General features: G+C 43.2%; 1 long non-coding RNA gene across 1 annotated transcript in view; it reads right to left on the bottom strand.

Moving 5' to 3' along the window:
- Positions 1-989: 989 nt before the first annotated feature.
- The window catches only part of LOC129388303 (uncharacterized), a 28,572-nt gene continuing 10,953 nt past the window's right edge, over positions 990-18,608 (bottom strand). Inside the window, exons 3-5 of the long non-coding RNA XR_008615286.2 lie at positions 10,624-10,719; positions 6,042-6,199; positions 990-1,200 (exon numbers count right to left, since the gene is read on the bottom strand). This is a non-coding gene — a long non-coding RNA (uncharacterized lncRNA). The remainder of the gene's footprint in view (positions 1,201-6,041; positions 6,200-10,623; positions 10,720-18,608) is intronic.

The raw sequence follows: 18,608 nt of genomic DNA, 5'->3' as shown, positions 1-18,608 counted from the left end.
GTCTCGGAAGAGAACAGCAGTTTACGATAGGTAGCGAGGCACTGGAAGTGGTAAGGGAATACATCTACTTAGGGCAGGTAGTGACCACGGATCCGGATCATGAGACTGAAATAACCAGAAGAATAAGAATGGGCTGGGGTGCGTTTGGCAGGCATTCTCAAATCATGAACAGCAGGTTGCCATTATCGCTCAAGAGAAAAGTTTATAACAGCTGTGTCTTACCAGTACTCACGTACAGGGCAGAAACCTGGAGGCTTACGAAAAGGGTTCTGCTGAAATTGAGGACGACGCAACGAGCTATGGAAAGAAGAATGATAGGTGTAACGTTAAGGGATAAGAAAAGAGCAGATTGGGTGAGGAAACAAACGCGGGTAAATGACATCTTAGTTGAAATCAAGAAAAAGAAATGGACATGGGCCGGACACGTAATGAGGAGGGAAGATAACCGATGGTCATTAAGGGTTACGGACTGGATTCCAAGGGAAGGGAAGCGTAGTAGGGGGCGGCCGAAAGTAAGGTTGGCGGATGAGATTAAGAAGTTTGCAGGGACAACATGGCCACGATTAGTACATGACCGGAGTAGTTGGAGAAGAATGAGAGAGGCCGTTGCCCTGCTGTGGGCGTAACTAGGCTGATGATGATGATGATGAAAGGACAAGGGGAATGCACGGATAATCCACTCATTACTATTGAGGCTCCAACATTAGGCTGAAGAAGATGGTGTATATACTACAAGAACATAAACGATGTCTTTTTCACACTATGTCAGTGGTGCAGGACAGTCTGCCACTCCCTAGTGAAGCCAGGGTAAACGATGCAGTTTTTCCTCTGGAAGCAGTCAGCTTCTGGATGCAAGCTGGAAATTTTTATTGCCACAGTTTAAACAGACTTTGCTACAGTGAATATGCAGTCAGCTTGTTAATACAGAATAAATGAAAGAAGTGGTGCCGTAAACAAAAGATATAATAATAAACGTTTCCAGGGGATGCTCCGAGGGACTGAAGTGATTTTATTTTAGCGAGACGTTGATTTCAAATTTATTTTAACAGCAAAGTAGGAGCACATAAGAAAAAAATACCGTATAGATGGTCGAGCTAAATAGCTTCCAAGTGCTTGTGCCGTGTATGGCTCTCTAGTAATTGGTTAGCCGATATACTACCATATTCTTTTCTTATTTTTTTGGACCCATCTTAGTAGCACCTGTTGGAGGAACGCAAGAATACAAATAAATGTTTAAATTGTGGAGAATTCTATATATATGTTGTAACCGAAAACAAATAATGACATGTGATGTTCGAACTCCAGTTGCTTAAATCCGAAAGAAGGCATAAAATAAATTAATTTGTCATTACGAAATAAATTCGTAGTTCTATCAAGCAGCATTTTGTGGAGACAGATTCTGATCTCTTGAAAAGTCCTCCAGGGGATATCTCACCAGCAATCATGCTGACAATGAAACACATCTATAGAAAGAACTCCGGTTTACTCATTCATTACCTCCACAATCACGTTACGTGATTGTACGCGTAGAGTTAAATGTAATTTAAAAGTATATGTAAAAGAAACATACCGCCCTCCAAAATTCGCGCACCGTGCGTCTGTTTCGTCCCCTCATTAAATACTTGATGTAAAACAGTCTACGAATGAAGTGCGTGGGTAAAAAAATTGATGCCCTGCCACTCTGTGAAGAAGGATGACGAGCTAAGCTGTGTATTTTGGCATCTTAATCGTGAACTGCACTTTGGCCGCGGGCTCGCCCGGTATTGCACTATGTTCGGGACCGCCTCTTATGGGAGAGTACTTAACGTCTGCTTCACCTCCGCGGCGAATCGGCCCACTATCTTGGTAATCGGTCCACGTATGAAAAATTGTTGGTCTACGCGCGTACGCAATCCGCCAGATCCTAGCCACAGACAGCTTCGCTGTAAGAATGTATAGAAGTATTTCTGAATGAACAACTGACCATTGAGTCTGCGCCGAGTAATGAATGGATCTATTCATTGCGTGTTACAAAAGAAAATGTCCCAAATATCTGGAACTTCCCTTGAGAAAAAAAAACATTTTCTTTGAAGTCAGTAATATGTGAAAGACCAAATAGTACTGTGTGTCTCAATGATCCTAGCGATATAAAATGTAATCCAATTGTGGGCGGTAACTTTCGCACGCACAATGCACGCTCTCGTAGTGGGAGAGGACAAGGAAGAAGGAGCTCGTGTTTGGCTACGAAGAAATTGAACGCCCGTTCGCTCCCAGCTATTCACTTTGCCGTTTCGTCTTGTAGGAATATATTCTAAATAATGTAGTCACCATGTTCAATCAACATTAACAAGTCATGTGGTTACAAGCGATGCCATAGTACAACGAACATAGGACATGCAAGACAAGGTGCAAGTTACCCAACGCACAGAGTGACATGCAAAATGTTAATGTCGATCAAGATACTTCCATACCACTGCGAATTTCAAGGTGAAAACATCCACTAGCGAGCTTACAATTGATTTTGGCATAATATCGGCTTCCATCATCAAACCTTTGAAGTGAAAATAAAGCAAAAAAGTATACAGTCCTCTCATACATCTGCATAAGCCTCAGAGTACCAGCACTAGGGCTCACAGCAATATGTCAAGGTTTATAAAATCCAATATTAAATCTAGCTCCCTCGTAATAGTCGCACTTCGCTACGTATGTTAGATGTGATAAGTCACGACCGTAGTTGCCGCTGCTAGGTCGTCGCCGACGAAAAATAAAGTGTGCAATAATGGTTTTCCATTCAGTGAGTTTTCATAAATCCCTTTTCCAGTTCCTTAGTCTTACTATCTTGTTTACGAATATAGCCACTAGGGCCAGCGATCAATGAAAGTCGCAGACTTCTAGAAAAATAAAGGCAAGCGCCAGATAACCTGAAATAATTATAATAGCTTTTCTGCAGCCAATCTCGGTGTCGCTTCTGCTGTATTACAGAATACCGTCACGTGGCTGCAGGAATTGGAGGCCATTTCGGCACTGTCTTCAATGCTTCCGGGCGCCTCCAATGCTGGGAGTTCCGATGTAGCAGCATAACAGATGACTGAGCAAGCTGCAGCAGTTGCGAAAATCTCGAAATGCCCTGCTCCCAGGAGACTACCTCATGCGTCAAGACGTCGGGACCATGACACAGTAGGAACAATGCCGAAACTGACTGAAGAAAAGCTAATACACTACACGAGTTGGGATGTCAGAAACTTGCCGTTATTCTTGTAGGATTGTAATGTGACGGTTCAGAAATTCAAGCAAAAAATAATCAGTCAGAAATATCTTGTCAGCACTCCTTGAGGGCCGCGCAAAGAGAAATGAGTTATCTTAGCGGTGCCGGATTTTGTGAAAGTAGGGTGACAGATGCGTAGGCCATCGATCGGTGTGCCTTGCGTATGACACCTATTGTTTAGAATTTACTTTGCTATTTCGAATGCCCATGTTCTTAGTCTGTGTTGTTGATTGCACATGCATATTTTATGATGTCTTTCACATTACGTGACATTTATGTTTGTATATAAACCATTTGAATTTTTACTACAAAAACCAGTTGAAAGATGGCGCTTGTGTCTGTCGTCCCTCAGCCCTCGTTCCAAGTGATGCGTAAGCAAAATTGATGATAAGGAATTGACAATCAGAGCATTTCAACGGCACGGAGGGTCTGTTATTCAGTGACACTTTGTGAGACCTGCCACGCTTGTACTGCACAGTTTGAATATCAAAAAATAAAGCAGGAACTCTACTGGTTTTCTCTAAGTATGCCTAAGCGTATCACCAGAAGCCACTTGGACTCTGCCCCCCCCCTGAAATTCAAGTTGCCCCTCCCCCTGAATTCCACTTGGCCCAACCTCACATTTAGGTTGGCCCACTCCAAGACTTCAAGTTGGCCCATCCACAAATTTAAGTTAGCCTATTTGCAAATTGACGTTCGCCCACCCCAAAATTTCAAGTTGACCCCCACGCAACTTTCAAGTTCACCCACACATAATTTTAAGTTCACCCACGCCAAATTTCAGTTGGCCTACCTCCAAGCTTCAAGTTGGCCTGCACTGAAATTTCAGTTGGGCTGCCGCAATTAAAAGCCGTCTCTTGCATTTTCAAAAGCATCCGATGTGTGTCTAGTGGTGTTGTCTATTTATTGTATTTTTGTGTAAATTGTTCCTTATCACATATAAAGCTACTAATTACATACGTTTACACTTCTATAAGGATGAAATGCCTGAACTTAGGAAATTCTGCACTTTTATGGAGATTCAAGGCATTAAACTTTTGACGTGAGGGCGCTGGGGCACTCACCAAGATATGCTTAGGCATAAAATCCCTGAAAGAAGATTGTGCCTTATAAATGCAAGGAAAAGGCTTGCCGTTTTCGCTAGCGGATGGTCAAATAAAATAGATACGTAGAATTAAATCTTCGTTAGATAAAGTCAAACATACCAGCTTGGAAGTCAGAAGATTCTAAACCTTTGTAGAGCCTTAACAACTACGTTCCTAAACTTCTTTTATGCAACTCAATTACAGACTATTCGAGAGCGATCTCTACTATCTACAAATCACAATAGTCCCTGTATATTGTAGCGGTGTGATCACAGAACCGTCTTATATACGGATAGAACAAGATGCTTGGGTGGTGCAAAATTATAGCGTGGAGGGGGGTTCCGCGGTTGCGGTAAAAATCACAAGAATGGCGGGCCTCCAAGAATCACTCCGAATCCGCCAATGGTTCACAGTGAGCTGCACCTCAGGCTCAACTTTAATTAAAGGCAAGCAGCTTTCTTGTTGAGCACGCAACAGCTGCTTGAAGAAAACAATTTCTTTCACCTTATTAATGCATAAGATTTCTTTGAGTTCTCCGGCCTCCGCCCGCGAAAAGTGTAATGCGTTTTACCTACACAAAAATGCGTGATTTGCAATGTTGACACGCTTAATCGTTATAATAGTGTAAATGTAATGATTGTTAGGCTTATAAAAAATAAGGAACTATATAAATGAAAATATAAAAGAAAAGAACAATCAGAATCGGTTTTTATTGTGAGGATTATAAAGATTTCAGGACGTTGAAATACCCATAGAGGTACATAAGGCTCCTAAGAAAATCCATGGGGAAGCTCATAATTTGGGGGAAGGTTAACTTAAATTTGGGGTTGGGCTTACTTACATAAGGTCATTGCTCCGCATTTACTATTGATGTGCAAATTACACATTGATTTTAATTCTTGTCCTTCTTCTGAAGCATGACTATAGATTGGTATGTTGTGGGACTATGCTCTACGAATCATATATCATCAGCTTCAACCTATTCATGTCTAGTGCAGGACAAAGGCCTCTCACAAGAGTCTTGAATTTCTACTGTCTCGCGTCAATTAGTAACATCTTATGTTTGCTAACTTTCCGATTTCTTCACACCGCCTAGTCTTGTGCAGTCCCCAGCTGCACTTCCCTTCTCTTGCTATCCAAAATAAGACTCTGACAACCCGTAATCTGTTTTTCCACTAACGTGTCCTGTACAGCACAATTACTTACCTTTAACATAGATTAGAATGTCGGTGTTCCCGTTCGCTCTGTAATCCAACCACTGTCTCAACATTACACCTTAGATTTTTCATTCCGTTTCTCTTTGCGTGGTCCTTAGCTTCGTCTAAAGCTTCTTTGATAACCTTCAAGTGCATGTCACATATACTCTAGTACTACTTTCTGCTGGACTGGTTGGTTTATTTCGGACATTACTGAATTTAGCGCCAGAAAACAAACGATGACAAAGAGGGGAGGACATCAAGCGCTCATCCTTTCTTTATGACTTCCCCTTTCCATGATCGCGTCTCATTAGTCATTATTATTAGAAACCTGCCAAGCGTTAGCAGCAGTAGGATGGAATGTGTGTGCACTTTCCTTTTCAAGCATAACAATAAGCTGCCGGTCGTGACATGGCAATGCCTACCGTATGCGCACCAGCGATATTTATTCTACCCTAAATTGTCTTTTCATGACCAGAGTGTCCGCTAACTGGCCTAGGTAAACGTAATACTCACCGTAGTGGGGTAGTACTGGCGTAGCGCATTGAGACGGGAGCAGAGCAGGAACGTAGCTACTTAGGTGCGTCCTCCAAGGTTAGCTGCTCTTGGTCGGGGTCGTGGTATCAGTGCAATCCCGTAAACAGAACCCATTCTGCTCCTGCCTGCATGTCCTCCTTTAAAGAGAACAACCAGGAATCACACTTTGAGACCAGTCAGATGGAAAGAAGTGGTCCAACTAACGAAAGCTCTCTAGGAACATTTTGTCCTATCTTGAAGGTTAATCTACGTTGGGTACAATACTGTGTGGCTGAGATGGCAGGTGGCTTCATTCGCGCTGCATTTTCGCGTGGCTATGGCTGGACATCTGCGTAATATGTTGCTTCGGAGACGTGTTGAAGCAGTAGGCGGCAGACGTGTTTGCTCCCCTCTGTCTGCACTCTTCATCGCACTAACGTTGTAACAGCGAGTGATCTCGGCCATCGAGTGAGATCTCCTCATGTTTACCTACGCGTGGGTGACACTATATATGCTCGTTAATTTATTCGCTGAACAAATGTTTGATGAGAGCAGCATTCCGGGCAAGTTGGTAATCCGTTACTTAAATGATATTGCGTGACAAAAAACGACACGGCATTGAAAGAAGACGACACACCAAGCGCAAACTTTCCACCAAGTTTATTCTGCCACTGAATCGATTTTAAACATGGGAAACAGTGTAGACCGCGCATGCGCTTACAAGAAAATGAAGTGCGAATTCATGTAACATAGTTACGAGTCATGTGATGCCGCCTCCAAGAAACGTAGTTCTTTTTCTGTGAGAGCCATCATGGCAATCCACTGTGGCGATCATGGTTGCAAACCTCCTGAGGATCAATGCATAACTGTATCCCGTGGCAGCACGCAGCTCATCCGTGAAATATCTGAAGCGCAGATGATCGCGAAATTGGGTGATAAGTGTGTTAGCTTCCCGTCTCTGGCTCTCACAGAAAAAGAACTAAGTTTCTTGAAGGTGGCATCACATGACTCGTAACTATGTTACATGAATTCGCACTTCATTTTCTTGCGAGCGCATGCGCGGTCTACACTGTTTCCCATGTATAACATCGATTCAGTGGCACAAGAAACTTAGTTGAAAGTTTGCGTTTGCTGTGTCGTCTTCTCTCGCGTCCGTGTCGTTTTTTGTCGCGCAATATCATTTAAGTAACAAATGTTTACTGCTATTTATGCGGCCTATAAAACTTATAACCATACGTTGCTTAGTTGGTCAACACTTTTCTATCACCACTAACGCTTGGCCTTTCGGTCGAAAATGCGTGATTTCTAAACCGTAGTCTCTTTGCCTACCATTCCATGGTTTCGTCTGGGTCGGTTGGTCGCTGGGTAACCTCTTGCGCAGAAAAAGGCGGTGGAATCTGAATCCCCGCCAACCAGCAGATCAGGCAAATTTTCTATCCGATAGGTCAGAAACGCTTTTTTTGTTGCTTATTCCCTTCATTTTTATTCCACAGACAACTCACAATGCAGCGACACTCTGCCGCAAGTATGTCTATAATTGTTTTATTCCTTCAGAAAGTCAACGCTAGTTATCCAGTCATGTCGCTGACATTTGGTATTAGGCACCCTCTAAGTTGCAAACTCACGTACGCACCGTTCCTACCATCAACAACTAGCACTTTGATATGATCAGCGAGTGTTGACCATCATTAAGACTTCCGTACTACGGCACATGCTCACAACATGGGATTGGCAACCAAGGGCGTTCGTGTGTTTACAACGAAGATGTTCGTTTTCATAGAAGGGCGCGTACTCTACACACGGCATTGGCCAAAAAGCGGTCGGTACATATAGTGCCAATGACAACTAGTTCTATGAGATGACCGGCGCTTGTGGATTGTGGATATAGTTTTCATCCTATGGCACGCACCCACAACGGACCATTGGCCCCAAACGACCTATATGTTAGAATCAATGAGAAGAAAGGAATAAGGGCTAGTTAACATAGGGTTTGGTACACTGCATAGTATGGTGCGCGAAAGCACTTGCACGTACCTGGTTTTTTTTACGCCAAAGGCATATGCAAGAAATGGATAAATTTACATCATTTCAATAATCCCATCACGAAATATTCGCTCCACATAGATGGCAAGATCAAGTCACAATCTGCGTAATTTTTTTTTATCAGGGCTCTCTGTTGAATGCAACCTTGATCCGCTCCCGCTGAGAATGGGCTGTGCGTAGCGAATGCTACATAAAATCTACTACGGGAATTAGTATGGCTCAATCGAAGATTTTTCCACATAGAACGTACACGAATAAGATAGGCTTCATGAACTTGTTCGATAAGCTGCCCGTTGTAGGTAGAAGGTCAGCAACAGGGTAGACACTCAAACGACTATTCAGACCAGGTGACGGTAGACGGATTGGAGGTGCTCGTGGTTTTTCCTGCTACAAAATCTTTCTGACTGTAACCCAGTGATCTCGCTGCTAGTTAATGAGCCGGGGATCATGATTTAAAAGTGTGATGAAAACATATGGTCAAATCAACGAATGTTGAAGCTCAGCATATTTCGTAACCGTTCAGAGCCATAAAACCCTCTAAGTGGCGGTACGCATCAGGAAGTTGCCATATAGTCGCTTTCTTATGCTTTGTTCGGGGGGAGGGGGCATCATTGCATCGTTCTACACCAGCAGCGGCTGCGTGTGGCGCGACTTCGTGGGCGAAACGATGGCGAAACGTAGTGCCGAGTGCTGATAGTTTCGTGTGTGCTGTGCTCTGGTCGCTTAGTGTTTTGACAGCAGGTACACGCGGTCAATGAGTGAGATGTGTTCATGTCTGCTTGTGCGCGCGTGACACTATGTTTTTCAATTTAGTTAGCAAGCGAACTTTCATGTGTTTGTACGGCCAATAAAACTGCTCTCCTTGATTCATAGAGCTGTCTGCGGATTTGATATTGCAATCGATGCCTCGCCTCTTGAACTAGTTCGAGACATTTTTATTAGTAGTAGTATTAGTGTGAGTAGTACGTCTATTACTACTCCTACTTCTATCATACCTACATACCAAGCACTGCTGCTACAACTACCACCACTACTGCTATTACTATTACTAAAATGCTAACTCCTGCTATTACAACTACTATATTCCACCAACAACCTTTTCAAGTTTCACTTCCTCTCCTATAAAATCATTTGCTAGAATTCTATAAATAATTTAATTTCGGTTTCAGTATAGACAACACTTTCTTGTGTGAATGGCTGGGCAGCACCTCCATTTATTGCCATGACGAGGGGCAGAATGATCTGGAAGTTTTTGAGGCAAAAATTTACACATTTCGTGATGTCAACATGAAGAAATGAACACCCCCTAAAGAGCCCGAGGTTGTCGGTTGTACGTTGTATTACAAACAGTGGCTGCTAAGCAGCATTTATATTCTACAGGGGTGAGAACAAAAATAAAACTTCCGGCATGTAGTTTGACATTAGAACTAGCACCTTTCCAATAACACCTTAAGGCTATCTGCTGAGGCCTCAAACGGTTCCATAAACGTCAGGCCCGCGCGACCTCCATTATCGGCACATGATGTGTAACACAAGCATGATCTGAGTCGGTGCACAACCACGAAGAAATGTTTTTGCAGAAGCGCTCTTCAAGTGTTCATATGACCTGCAGATGAAAATATAAGTTAATCCCAATAGGCAGGATTCCTACGTTTGGTTCCACTTTTGAAGTCGTTCCACCGGAAATCGCTGCTTAAGGCTTGTTTGTTGGGATAATTACGTGTAGTGCGATAACACAACTGTATATAGGAGAGACAAGCAACAAAATGCTTATTTCAATTTCTACAGGTACCTTGTCATACGTACAATTAGTGCCAAAATCGCCGATACTATTCCACACCCATACAGATAGTTCGGTACTTCGATATTTGATACAATGTTGTTTAAAACAGTATATATATATTGAAGCTTACGCATTGTAATAAATTCCAATTCGTACTGACATGTAATATATGTTTCAATAGGTGCAGGGGTCATTTCGCACTTCAGTTACCGACTATATAGTCTATAATTTATTAGGTCGCTAGTTAACTATGGTTAACAGCAAAGTGAGCTATGGGTGCAGTGAACCAGGCTGCTAGATTAAGTACTATCGCGAAGATTCTTAGCTCTGCCAGCACCTTGAAAGCATTAAAGCGAAAAGGAATAGAGAATCGACGCAGTGGCGAAATTTCTCAGGGTAGTCATGGAATGGTTCTTTTTGAGAGTCGGTACATTAATTGCACAGATGCTTATGCGGCACCATTACCTTGCCTCGCAAAGTATCTGGAATAAAAAGAAGACTGTACAAGAATTTGTTCTTCTGATGTAACGTTTGTGAGCTGAAATGTATTGCTATTTATACTGAGATGCCAGTTTCATGCTAGGTTCAGCGGACTGATCACGCTCCATGCGTATCTAGCGCAGCCAAAGTGGCACAGCGAGATTCAGCGCGGCCTAATTTCTGTGTCTCTCAGACATCCTCACGTAAATAAGTAAGACAAAGCTGGTCAATTTCGACGTTATTCTGCCGTTTGTGGGTTGGAAAGTAAGCACGTACTTTCATGGGCGTTGCGGTTAGGTGGTGGTGGAAGGAGTGGAACTCCTGGTTGAGTGCTTGGCGCAGGCTTAGTTCCACTGTTTCTCGAAAGTCGTTCTGCAACATAATGATGTTGAACACGTGGAAAGGTAAATACGTATGTCAAAAACTACAAAAGCTTGACCATTTACCTCGGAGTAACACTAAGCTGAAAGTAGAAGCTTCCTTCAGCATTATCAGACATATTTTTTCTAGTAACCGCGTACGAATCTTTGTGCGATTTGTTCTACGGTGGTATTAAATGAACTTTTAAATTTAGAAAACTATACGTGGGAACCACCTGTTCGCTTACTGCGGCTGCACTATTGGAGAAATTAGAAATTTGAAAATTTGGGGAAATTCTTTTACGCAAGAAAACTACTTCCGGCACAAGAGTGGTTGGCCACGTCTACGTGCCTCGCTGCATCAGTAATAGCAAGGGCACAGTTCTTGAAAACAGTAGCTCCTTTGATGATTTCGCAAGGTTTTGTCGTACATGGAATCTGGCTATCTTATAACCGCTTCCGCTAAAAAAAACAGTCGATTAGGTGGCTTACAAACATACATAAATCATATTGTTATCAAAAGGTACCTCTCCACGATCAAGACATGTGGAAATAGCGGGAAACTAACAACGTAATCTAAAAAGAACGTAGTTAGTCGTAAAAACACGGGACTCATAAAATGTTTTTCTGCTAACGCCATATTGTTACCAGGTACTAAACCAAACGCGCGTGCTGGGAATCCCGGATGTTCCCGCACGCGCCCCACTTCCGCTGCGCTCGTGGAGTTAGATTGCGCGATTTCTTACTACTAGCGCCATCTGCGACTATACGCCAAATTACGCAAGCACGCACCGAGCGTAGAGTTTGCGTGCTTTTGAAGACGTGGTCTTGTTTGCGGAATTCACACGGATTTCGCTCATCTGCGATCTGGCTATCTGCCAACTATCTCCAGAGAATAAAGAAATCATCCAACAACTGCCGTCGCTAAATATGACAAAGTCGTCCTAATTGTGGGTAAAGTACGATACGAATAAGGCAAGAAATGAGGCAGCAATTAACAAGGTAGAGAGACAGACCGAAACAAAATAGAGAGGTAGAATCAATATTTATTTGTCGAATAATTTGAACCCCAAAGTACGTCGTGATTGTCGCGATGTAGGACTATAGGAAAAGGTATCTCGCCGGCGGGAATTTTCTTTCAGTAGAGTATGCCCGTTATAGCATAGTTTGGGGCGTCTATCGAAAGCCCATCATAATTCATGGTTCAAGGGTATTATATCGTTATAGTAAATGAAAAAGAACATAAAGCCTGACTTTAAATGCTGTTCATGCACTAGTATCTCTTCAGCAAAAAAGGGTTTTACTACAATGAAGAAGAAAAAAGGGCTTTACACAAATGAAGGCGTTCCCATGCACTCTGCGAATGGATGCTTTTCTAAGCATTTTCCTGGTAGCCGGCTACCCAGCATGGTTTAGTATTACGCAAACCGTCACCAGGTTAACCAATGGGTTGTTGTAAAACCAGCAGCCTTGTGTCTGACGTGAGTGCGTGCCTGACGACAGCAGCAAAATGGCGATGACGACATGTCATTGTTGGGTTCTACATGGGCACATCAGGAGCGTGAGCGAGAGAAACAGACTGCAACGTCAGCAGTGACTACGGTAATACAGTCGTAAGTACTTATCGTTATCTCATGCAGAGTACGGGGAAAATACTATGCCAGTTAAACTCCTGCGATATTGCGCTAGGTTTACGTAGTCTACTCATAGTTTACACGTAGCGTTAGCAGCTACAAGGAAAGCAATGGATAATGTGAGCCGATGTCGAAAACTCAGCAGTCTAACGCAGTGTGTCAAAGAACGAGCCTTCAAGAGGAAATAACACGAGGCACTGTCAAGCTAAGCTCGTGCCAAACGTCTGAAAAAGCTCGACGGCTTTGGCGCGAGCGAATACGCGTTCGGTTGGAGCATCGAGCTGCTGTCCTAGAGGGTAGAGGTTCACTTGAATTGTTGGCGAGAAATTCTGTTTTACTTCAGAAGTCGCAAACTAGGAGAGACAGGAAATACGTAGACAGGCACCGTAAAGTGCCTAGAATGAAGCAAACAATGCTTCCCTCAATACAGGCTTCTGTACTTGCTGTAAGGTTACCTGCCTTACAATATATATATACTGGACGATATTATTTATAAACTTCATTGTCTCTGGCCGCGTCGAGAGGCGCGAACGAAGAAAAAAGAAATGAACCAACGAGAAAAGAAAAGGGAAGAAAATATTCACAGATGGCTCCAACATAGTGGTTCTTAGCCGTACGTAAGCAGGCGACCTGGACGCGCCTAAACGACAAGGTAAGAAAAAACGGAGGAGCGGGTCACCTCAATGGCACAAAAAACACGAGTCACGTACGCACGTTGACGCGTCCTGCTGCTTACTGGCACGTCTAGCTGCCACAGACATCGAAAAAGCCTTTCGTGACCCAGTCGCTAACGAGTCAGAAATGTTATGCCTTTAAGGTACAGCAAACGCGTCTGCGGTCAGTGAGACGTGGTTTGCACACTCCGCGCACGGCTACAACAGTATACAATAAATGGTTGCCAGAACAAGGCATGCGCCACACCGACGCCCGTGCCAACAGGCATGACGTAGGTGAAGCGGAAGGACAAAGCTGTAACTACTTTATGCTAGAGAGCAGCGCCAGGCTAACGGAGATAGGTTGGACGATATTATTTATACATTTTAGTGTCTCTGGCCAAGTCGAGAGGCCCGGGAGAACACAAAGAAAGAAAGAAGATGGGCGATATTATTTACACATTCCACTGTGTCTGGCCGCATCGAGAGCCGCGGGACGGAAAAAAGCGAGAAGGAAGAAGTAACAAAGGATGAGGATCGAAGACACGCTCGTGTGGTTTGTTATTCCACCACCTCTGCTTTGCCATATATATGTTACCTAAATATATTTTCCCGAGTCATATATATATACAGATATATATACATATATATACGAAAAGAAAGGAGGTTAACCAAGGGGCCCAATTTTTATTAGTCATATCATAAGAAGCCAACAAACACTGACACCAAGTACAACATCGGGAAAATTACCTGTGCTTAATAAATGAAATAAATAAACGATAAATTAATGGAAATTAAAGTGGATGAAAAAACAACTTGCCGCAGGTGGAAACCGAACCCACAACCTTCGTATTTCGCGTGCGATGCTCTACCGATTGAGCTACCGCGGCACCTTTTCCCCATGCACTTTCTTGGGTATTTATGTGTCCTAGTAGAACCATGGAGATGTTAGCCAACGTCACCACTCACAGACCTTGGCGGCGGACGTGGAACGTACTTTCTGCCGCAGGGGTCACGAGAATGTGATCATTTTGGGTTAAGGCAACTGATCTATAAACCCACACATGCTACCTGAAGGCATCAATGTTGCCGGATTCGAGACCCTCGTTATGTAATAAACGAGAAGAAAGGGGGTTAACCGAGGGGCCCAATTTTCATTAGTCATATCATAAGAAGCCAAGAAACGCTGACACCAAGTACAACATAGGGGAAATTACTTGTGCTTACTAAATGAAATAAAGAAGCGATATAAAATGGAAATTGAAGTGGATGAAAAAGCAATATATATATATATATATATATATATATATATATATATATATATATATATATATATATATATATATATATATATATATATATATATATATATATATATACATATATATTACACACACGTGTGTGTGTGTGTGCCAAAAGGGACAAGCTGCAGCATAATAATGAGGTTGAACATGCAGACAGAGAACGTAGGAAAGGATGAAAAACCCGAGTACAGGCCAAATTTATTTGTACGGCGAAAGCCTCAGGTGGGTCGTTGCAATTGCTCACACCCGAAAAAAGCGGCGTCTAGTCCGCTGATGCAAAACATATCATCACCAAGAATGGCTCGTACCTGCGTAATTAAGGAAATATGCAATGGCTGAATATGATTGAAAACACGAAAGAAAGAACGAATGAAAGAAAGAAAGACGCAACTACACGCAAAATTGCCGCACAACTGCCGCTCGAGGCACTTTGCGTGCATTCGCAGGCTTCGCAGGCTCGAAAACATTTTTATTGAGCGCGTATTGAGCAACAGACAGCTGTATCGGAACTTTTTCATGTTGCTCTACAATTTTCTCATTGACACTTTCTTGTAATTATAATAATTGAGGCGTCGCCTTCACGCGCAAATATTTGCACATTATTGGACGGACAGACTCCCCGGACTGTTCAGTGTGTGGCGCTGTAGAGACTATAGAACATGTGCTCGTGGTGTGCCCTGAGTATGCGCGAGAAAGACTGATATTGGCAGATACATTGAGACATTTACACAATGGACCACTGTCGGAGGACCTCTTGCTAGGCGCGTGGCCACAGAGTTGGCAGACGACAGAGACAATGCGTGCACTTTCACGTTTTTTAGGTGACACGGGCCTGGACTCACGCCTGTGATACCAGTTGTGTAATGTGTCATTCACCTCGTTCCTCCCATTATCATCCCCCATTGTGACCCTTTTTCTTCCCCTCTTCCCCTTCCCTTACGTAGAGTAGCAGGCCAGATGCTCCATTATCCGGCCGACCTCTCTACATTTCCAATAATTAAAATACTTCATTCATATAATAATTGAATGCAGTTTTCTTAAATAAGTATTATTGTCTAATTATGTGTAATTAGGCGTGTCCAAGCGACGGAAAGCATTGCCTTGTTTGTGTCGAACTACATAGCATTTGCATATCTTTAAAGTTTCGCTTAAGTTAAGTGAAACACCCAATAATAAGAGGGAATTTTATATTTTTGTACCGTCAGCATATTTCTCTTACTAATTTGTACGAATTCGTCGTACTAATTTGTGAACACAGGTTGAAATTGTAGCTGGTGTTAATTCTAAAGTTTGGCGACAGTCTTGGCGATGTTAATACGTTTGCCTTCATTGTACATATTTTTATTTATATTTGCCCATGGCGTCTTGCTCAAATTGGGCAATAAGTAAACTAACAAAATACGGAAACACGAACACTGCGTTGATGAGTATGCAACTTGATCATAGGCAAATGCCTAGACGCGACATCACGACGTGATATTCGATTCGAGTCCCCTGTCCACCGAAGTTTAGCCGGTTAAACACGACGTTAGTAGCAAAAAAGCAGGCAATATGGAATAAGATAAATCTATGAAGCTTAGCTAGGCAAACACAAGGTACATTTTACTATGTTACTATTTGTAATTAAGATTAAAAGAAAATTTGTTGTTTTCGTACAGGCTGCGTGTATTGCCCGTCTTTGATTCACATCGGGTACCGAGCACGCCGTAGCACGTCGTCGGTTTTAACCGCCCGTGGCAAGAAAACACTTACAAAAGCCTCTTCACAACTCCGCCATAATACAGCAGGACGGAAGTATGGACCAGAAAGCAAACGCGTGTAAATTGTGCTTTACAAGTGATGTTCTTGACGATTATGTTCAAGTATTTGTGGCATTACATTGCAACTGGCTATGGGTGATCAGGAACAGATCTAGTTGTAGAGACAAACATCACAAATTGTTTGGCGATGGTGGAAGAACGGACGCATAGATTGACTCTCCTGCCTTCTAAAGTGTGAGCATTCCTTTGTTCCTTCCTCAGTTTTGTACCGTTGGCGCCTACCGCAACGGTCAGCCAGTCCCGGAGATAGTGCAGTCTGCTGTTCCCATGGATATGTGTCGCTTGATACGTGCCAGTGAGTATGTTCCACCAACTGCGATGGTCTGTCACACTTTCATCATCATGATATCCTCGTCAAAAAGTCGTGGTCATGTTGTCTCAGGCTATCGTCGTCACATAGCTGTGGAGCTTCGATGCTCATCATAGAGTCATCACGTCGTCGTTGTAAAGCCGTCGTCGCCATACAGTCATTATCATGCAGCCGTCGTCACGGTAACCTCATCATGCACTCATCCTCGTCCTATTGTCGTCATGCCGTGGTCGTCATACTACCTGCGTTGTTTCATCAACGTCATTCCTTCTTCATCATGACATCGTAATCATGCTGTCGTCAATAAATTCTGATTATGATGTCGTTTTCAGCTCATCGTCATCAAAGAGTCGTCGTTAATTCATTGCCACACCGTCGTCGTAATACTGTCATAGTCAGTCCATCATTGTCATTCCAGCTTCGTCATCCGATTTTCATCAAACCATCTTCATCTTGCCATCGTCGTCATAGATTTGTCGTCGCGCCGTCGCCGTTGCTTTGCCTTCATGCTATTGCTGTCACGCTGTCGCCGTCATAGCTCCTTCGGTTGCGTCACTATGTGCCTAGAATGTAGACGAGCGCTCGAGCACAGGATGTAGCTCAGTAATTTAATCAAGAGCCCCATTAAACATCCTTTACACTCACATGTCATCGAAGAGCCGAGATCGTCAGACCCCCAAGCGATTCGGCATCTCAAGATCGGGAGCGAGAACGCTTAGCTGATGTACATCTGCGTACATCTGAAAGCATTTTAACACTGGACCCAGCAGCAACGCATGCGCGCCGGCGACGTTATGGCACAACAGCGCCAGTGGAAACGGTGTACAGGCAAGTCGAGCGTTCGTGCAATTGCTACAGTGATCAAAATTATTCGAGTCACTTCAAAAGGGAATCGCCGCAATCAGTAGCAAAACCGCATTCTTCGTGCACCATAAGTGCGTGGTCTTAACGCAAATGCCTTTCACGTGTGTAATGTTTTGTTAACGCCCGAATAGCGAACTGTCGAGCAGCAACACATTTACGTGTAAACGGCTTTGCACGCTGATATTGCAATGTTGACACACGGGTGTTGATTCTCTGTTGGACTGCCGCTGTTAGCTAGCACAAGCAGCGGCTAACGTTTACTCCATTGGCATCTGCATATGAAAAACAGTGCTTAAACATGAGTTTCCTCGTGGCCTTTGCAATATCCACCGCTACCAACAAAACATGTGTTCCAATTGATGATTGAAAACCGCGTTTTTCAGATAATTCTCGCGTAAGCACGACAAAACTATCTATGGTCTGGCTCAAAGAAAGATGCGTGCACATTAGTGATTATGCTTCGCGTGTATAGCATGGCGCGGCAAAAGTAAACAAGTTTAGTACGCGTCACTGGAACGTCATGGTCGTTTGCTTTCCGTGTTGTATTGTGCGTAACAAAACACATTTTGTGCCTTGGCATGAACATACTGCATCTTATAAAGTTCACCATGCAAAGCAAGAAAACAGGAGAAGACGTACTCCTAATGAAGTACCGTGAAGGAGGATAGTCTGGTTCAAATCCAAAATTGTCTTTTCCTTCAAGTCCTGCCGCTCCTCCAAGCACGCACGTTGGGACTTGTTCTAGCGTGGACAGAATAGAAATTAAGGACAGCGCGACTAAAAATTTCAAGCGAGAAACCTGCGTCATGATTTGTTGCATCAAAATAGTTTCAAGCGTCTGGCTCCAGTCGCAAGATTTTAAACCTTTCTGCAGACAATACAGAGACAATGGATAACATATGAATAATAAATCAATTCACTGCTGACTTTCGCAAGCCGCTTCTGTTTTGCACGCGCTCCTTGCGCTCGCTTCCTGTCAGTATGCAGCCGTTATGTTGCACCTACATTGGAGACGGGCAGTTGCTATATCGGGCTCGATATCAGCATTCCTTTCAAAGAAAAACTGTGGCTAAATTAAATATAGGTCATCGAAATATTGCTGCTGTGCGAACTGTCGCTCGAGCTGCGTGCGATGATGAACGCTTAATGCAGATTCTGTTATCAGTTACTGTATTGCTTAGCACATATCAGTATCCAACGCTGTTTTGTATTGCAAATTAAACTAAGGAGAAAGCTAGCACCTTCTCGTTTACAATAGCTAGCTTCTGCTTCATAAATAGTCAAATTGGATGCGCAGTCACTGTAAAAGCTCCACAT

Source organism: Dermacentor andersoni, chromosome 10, assembly GCF_023375885.2.
Source record: "Dermacentor andersoni chromosome 10, qqDerAnde1_hic_scaffold, whole genome shotgun sequence".
Taxonomy (NCBI): Eukaryota; Metazoa; Arthropoda; class Arachnida; order Ixodida; family Ixodidae; genus Dermacentor; species Dermacentor andersoni.
The sequence above is the reverse complement of the archived record's forward strand: the minus strand, read 5'-3'. Positions and strand labels throughout refer to the sequence as shown.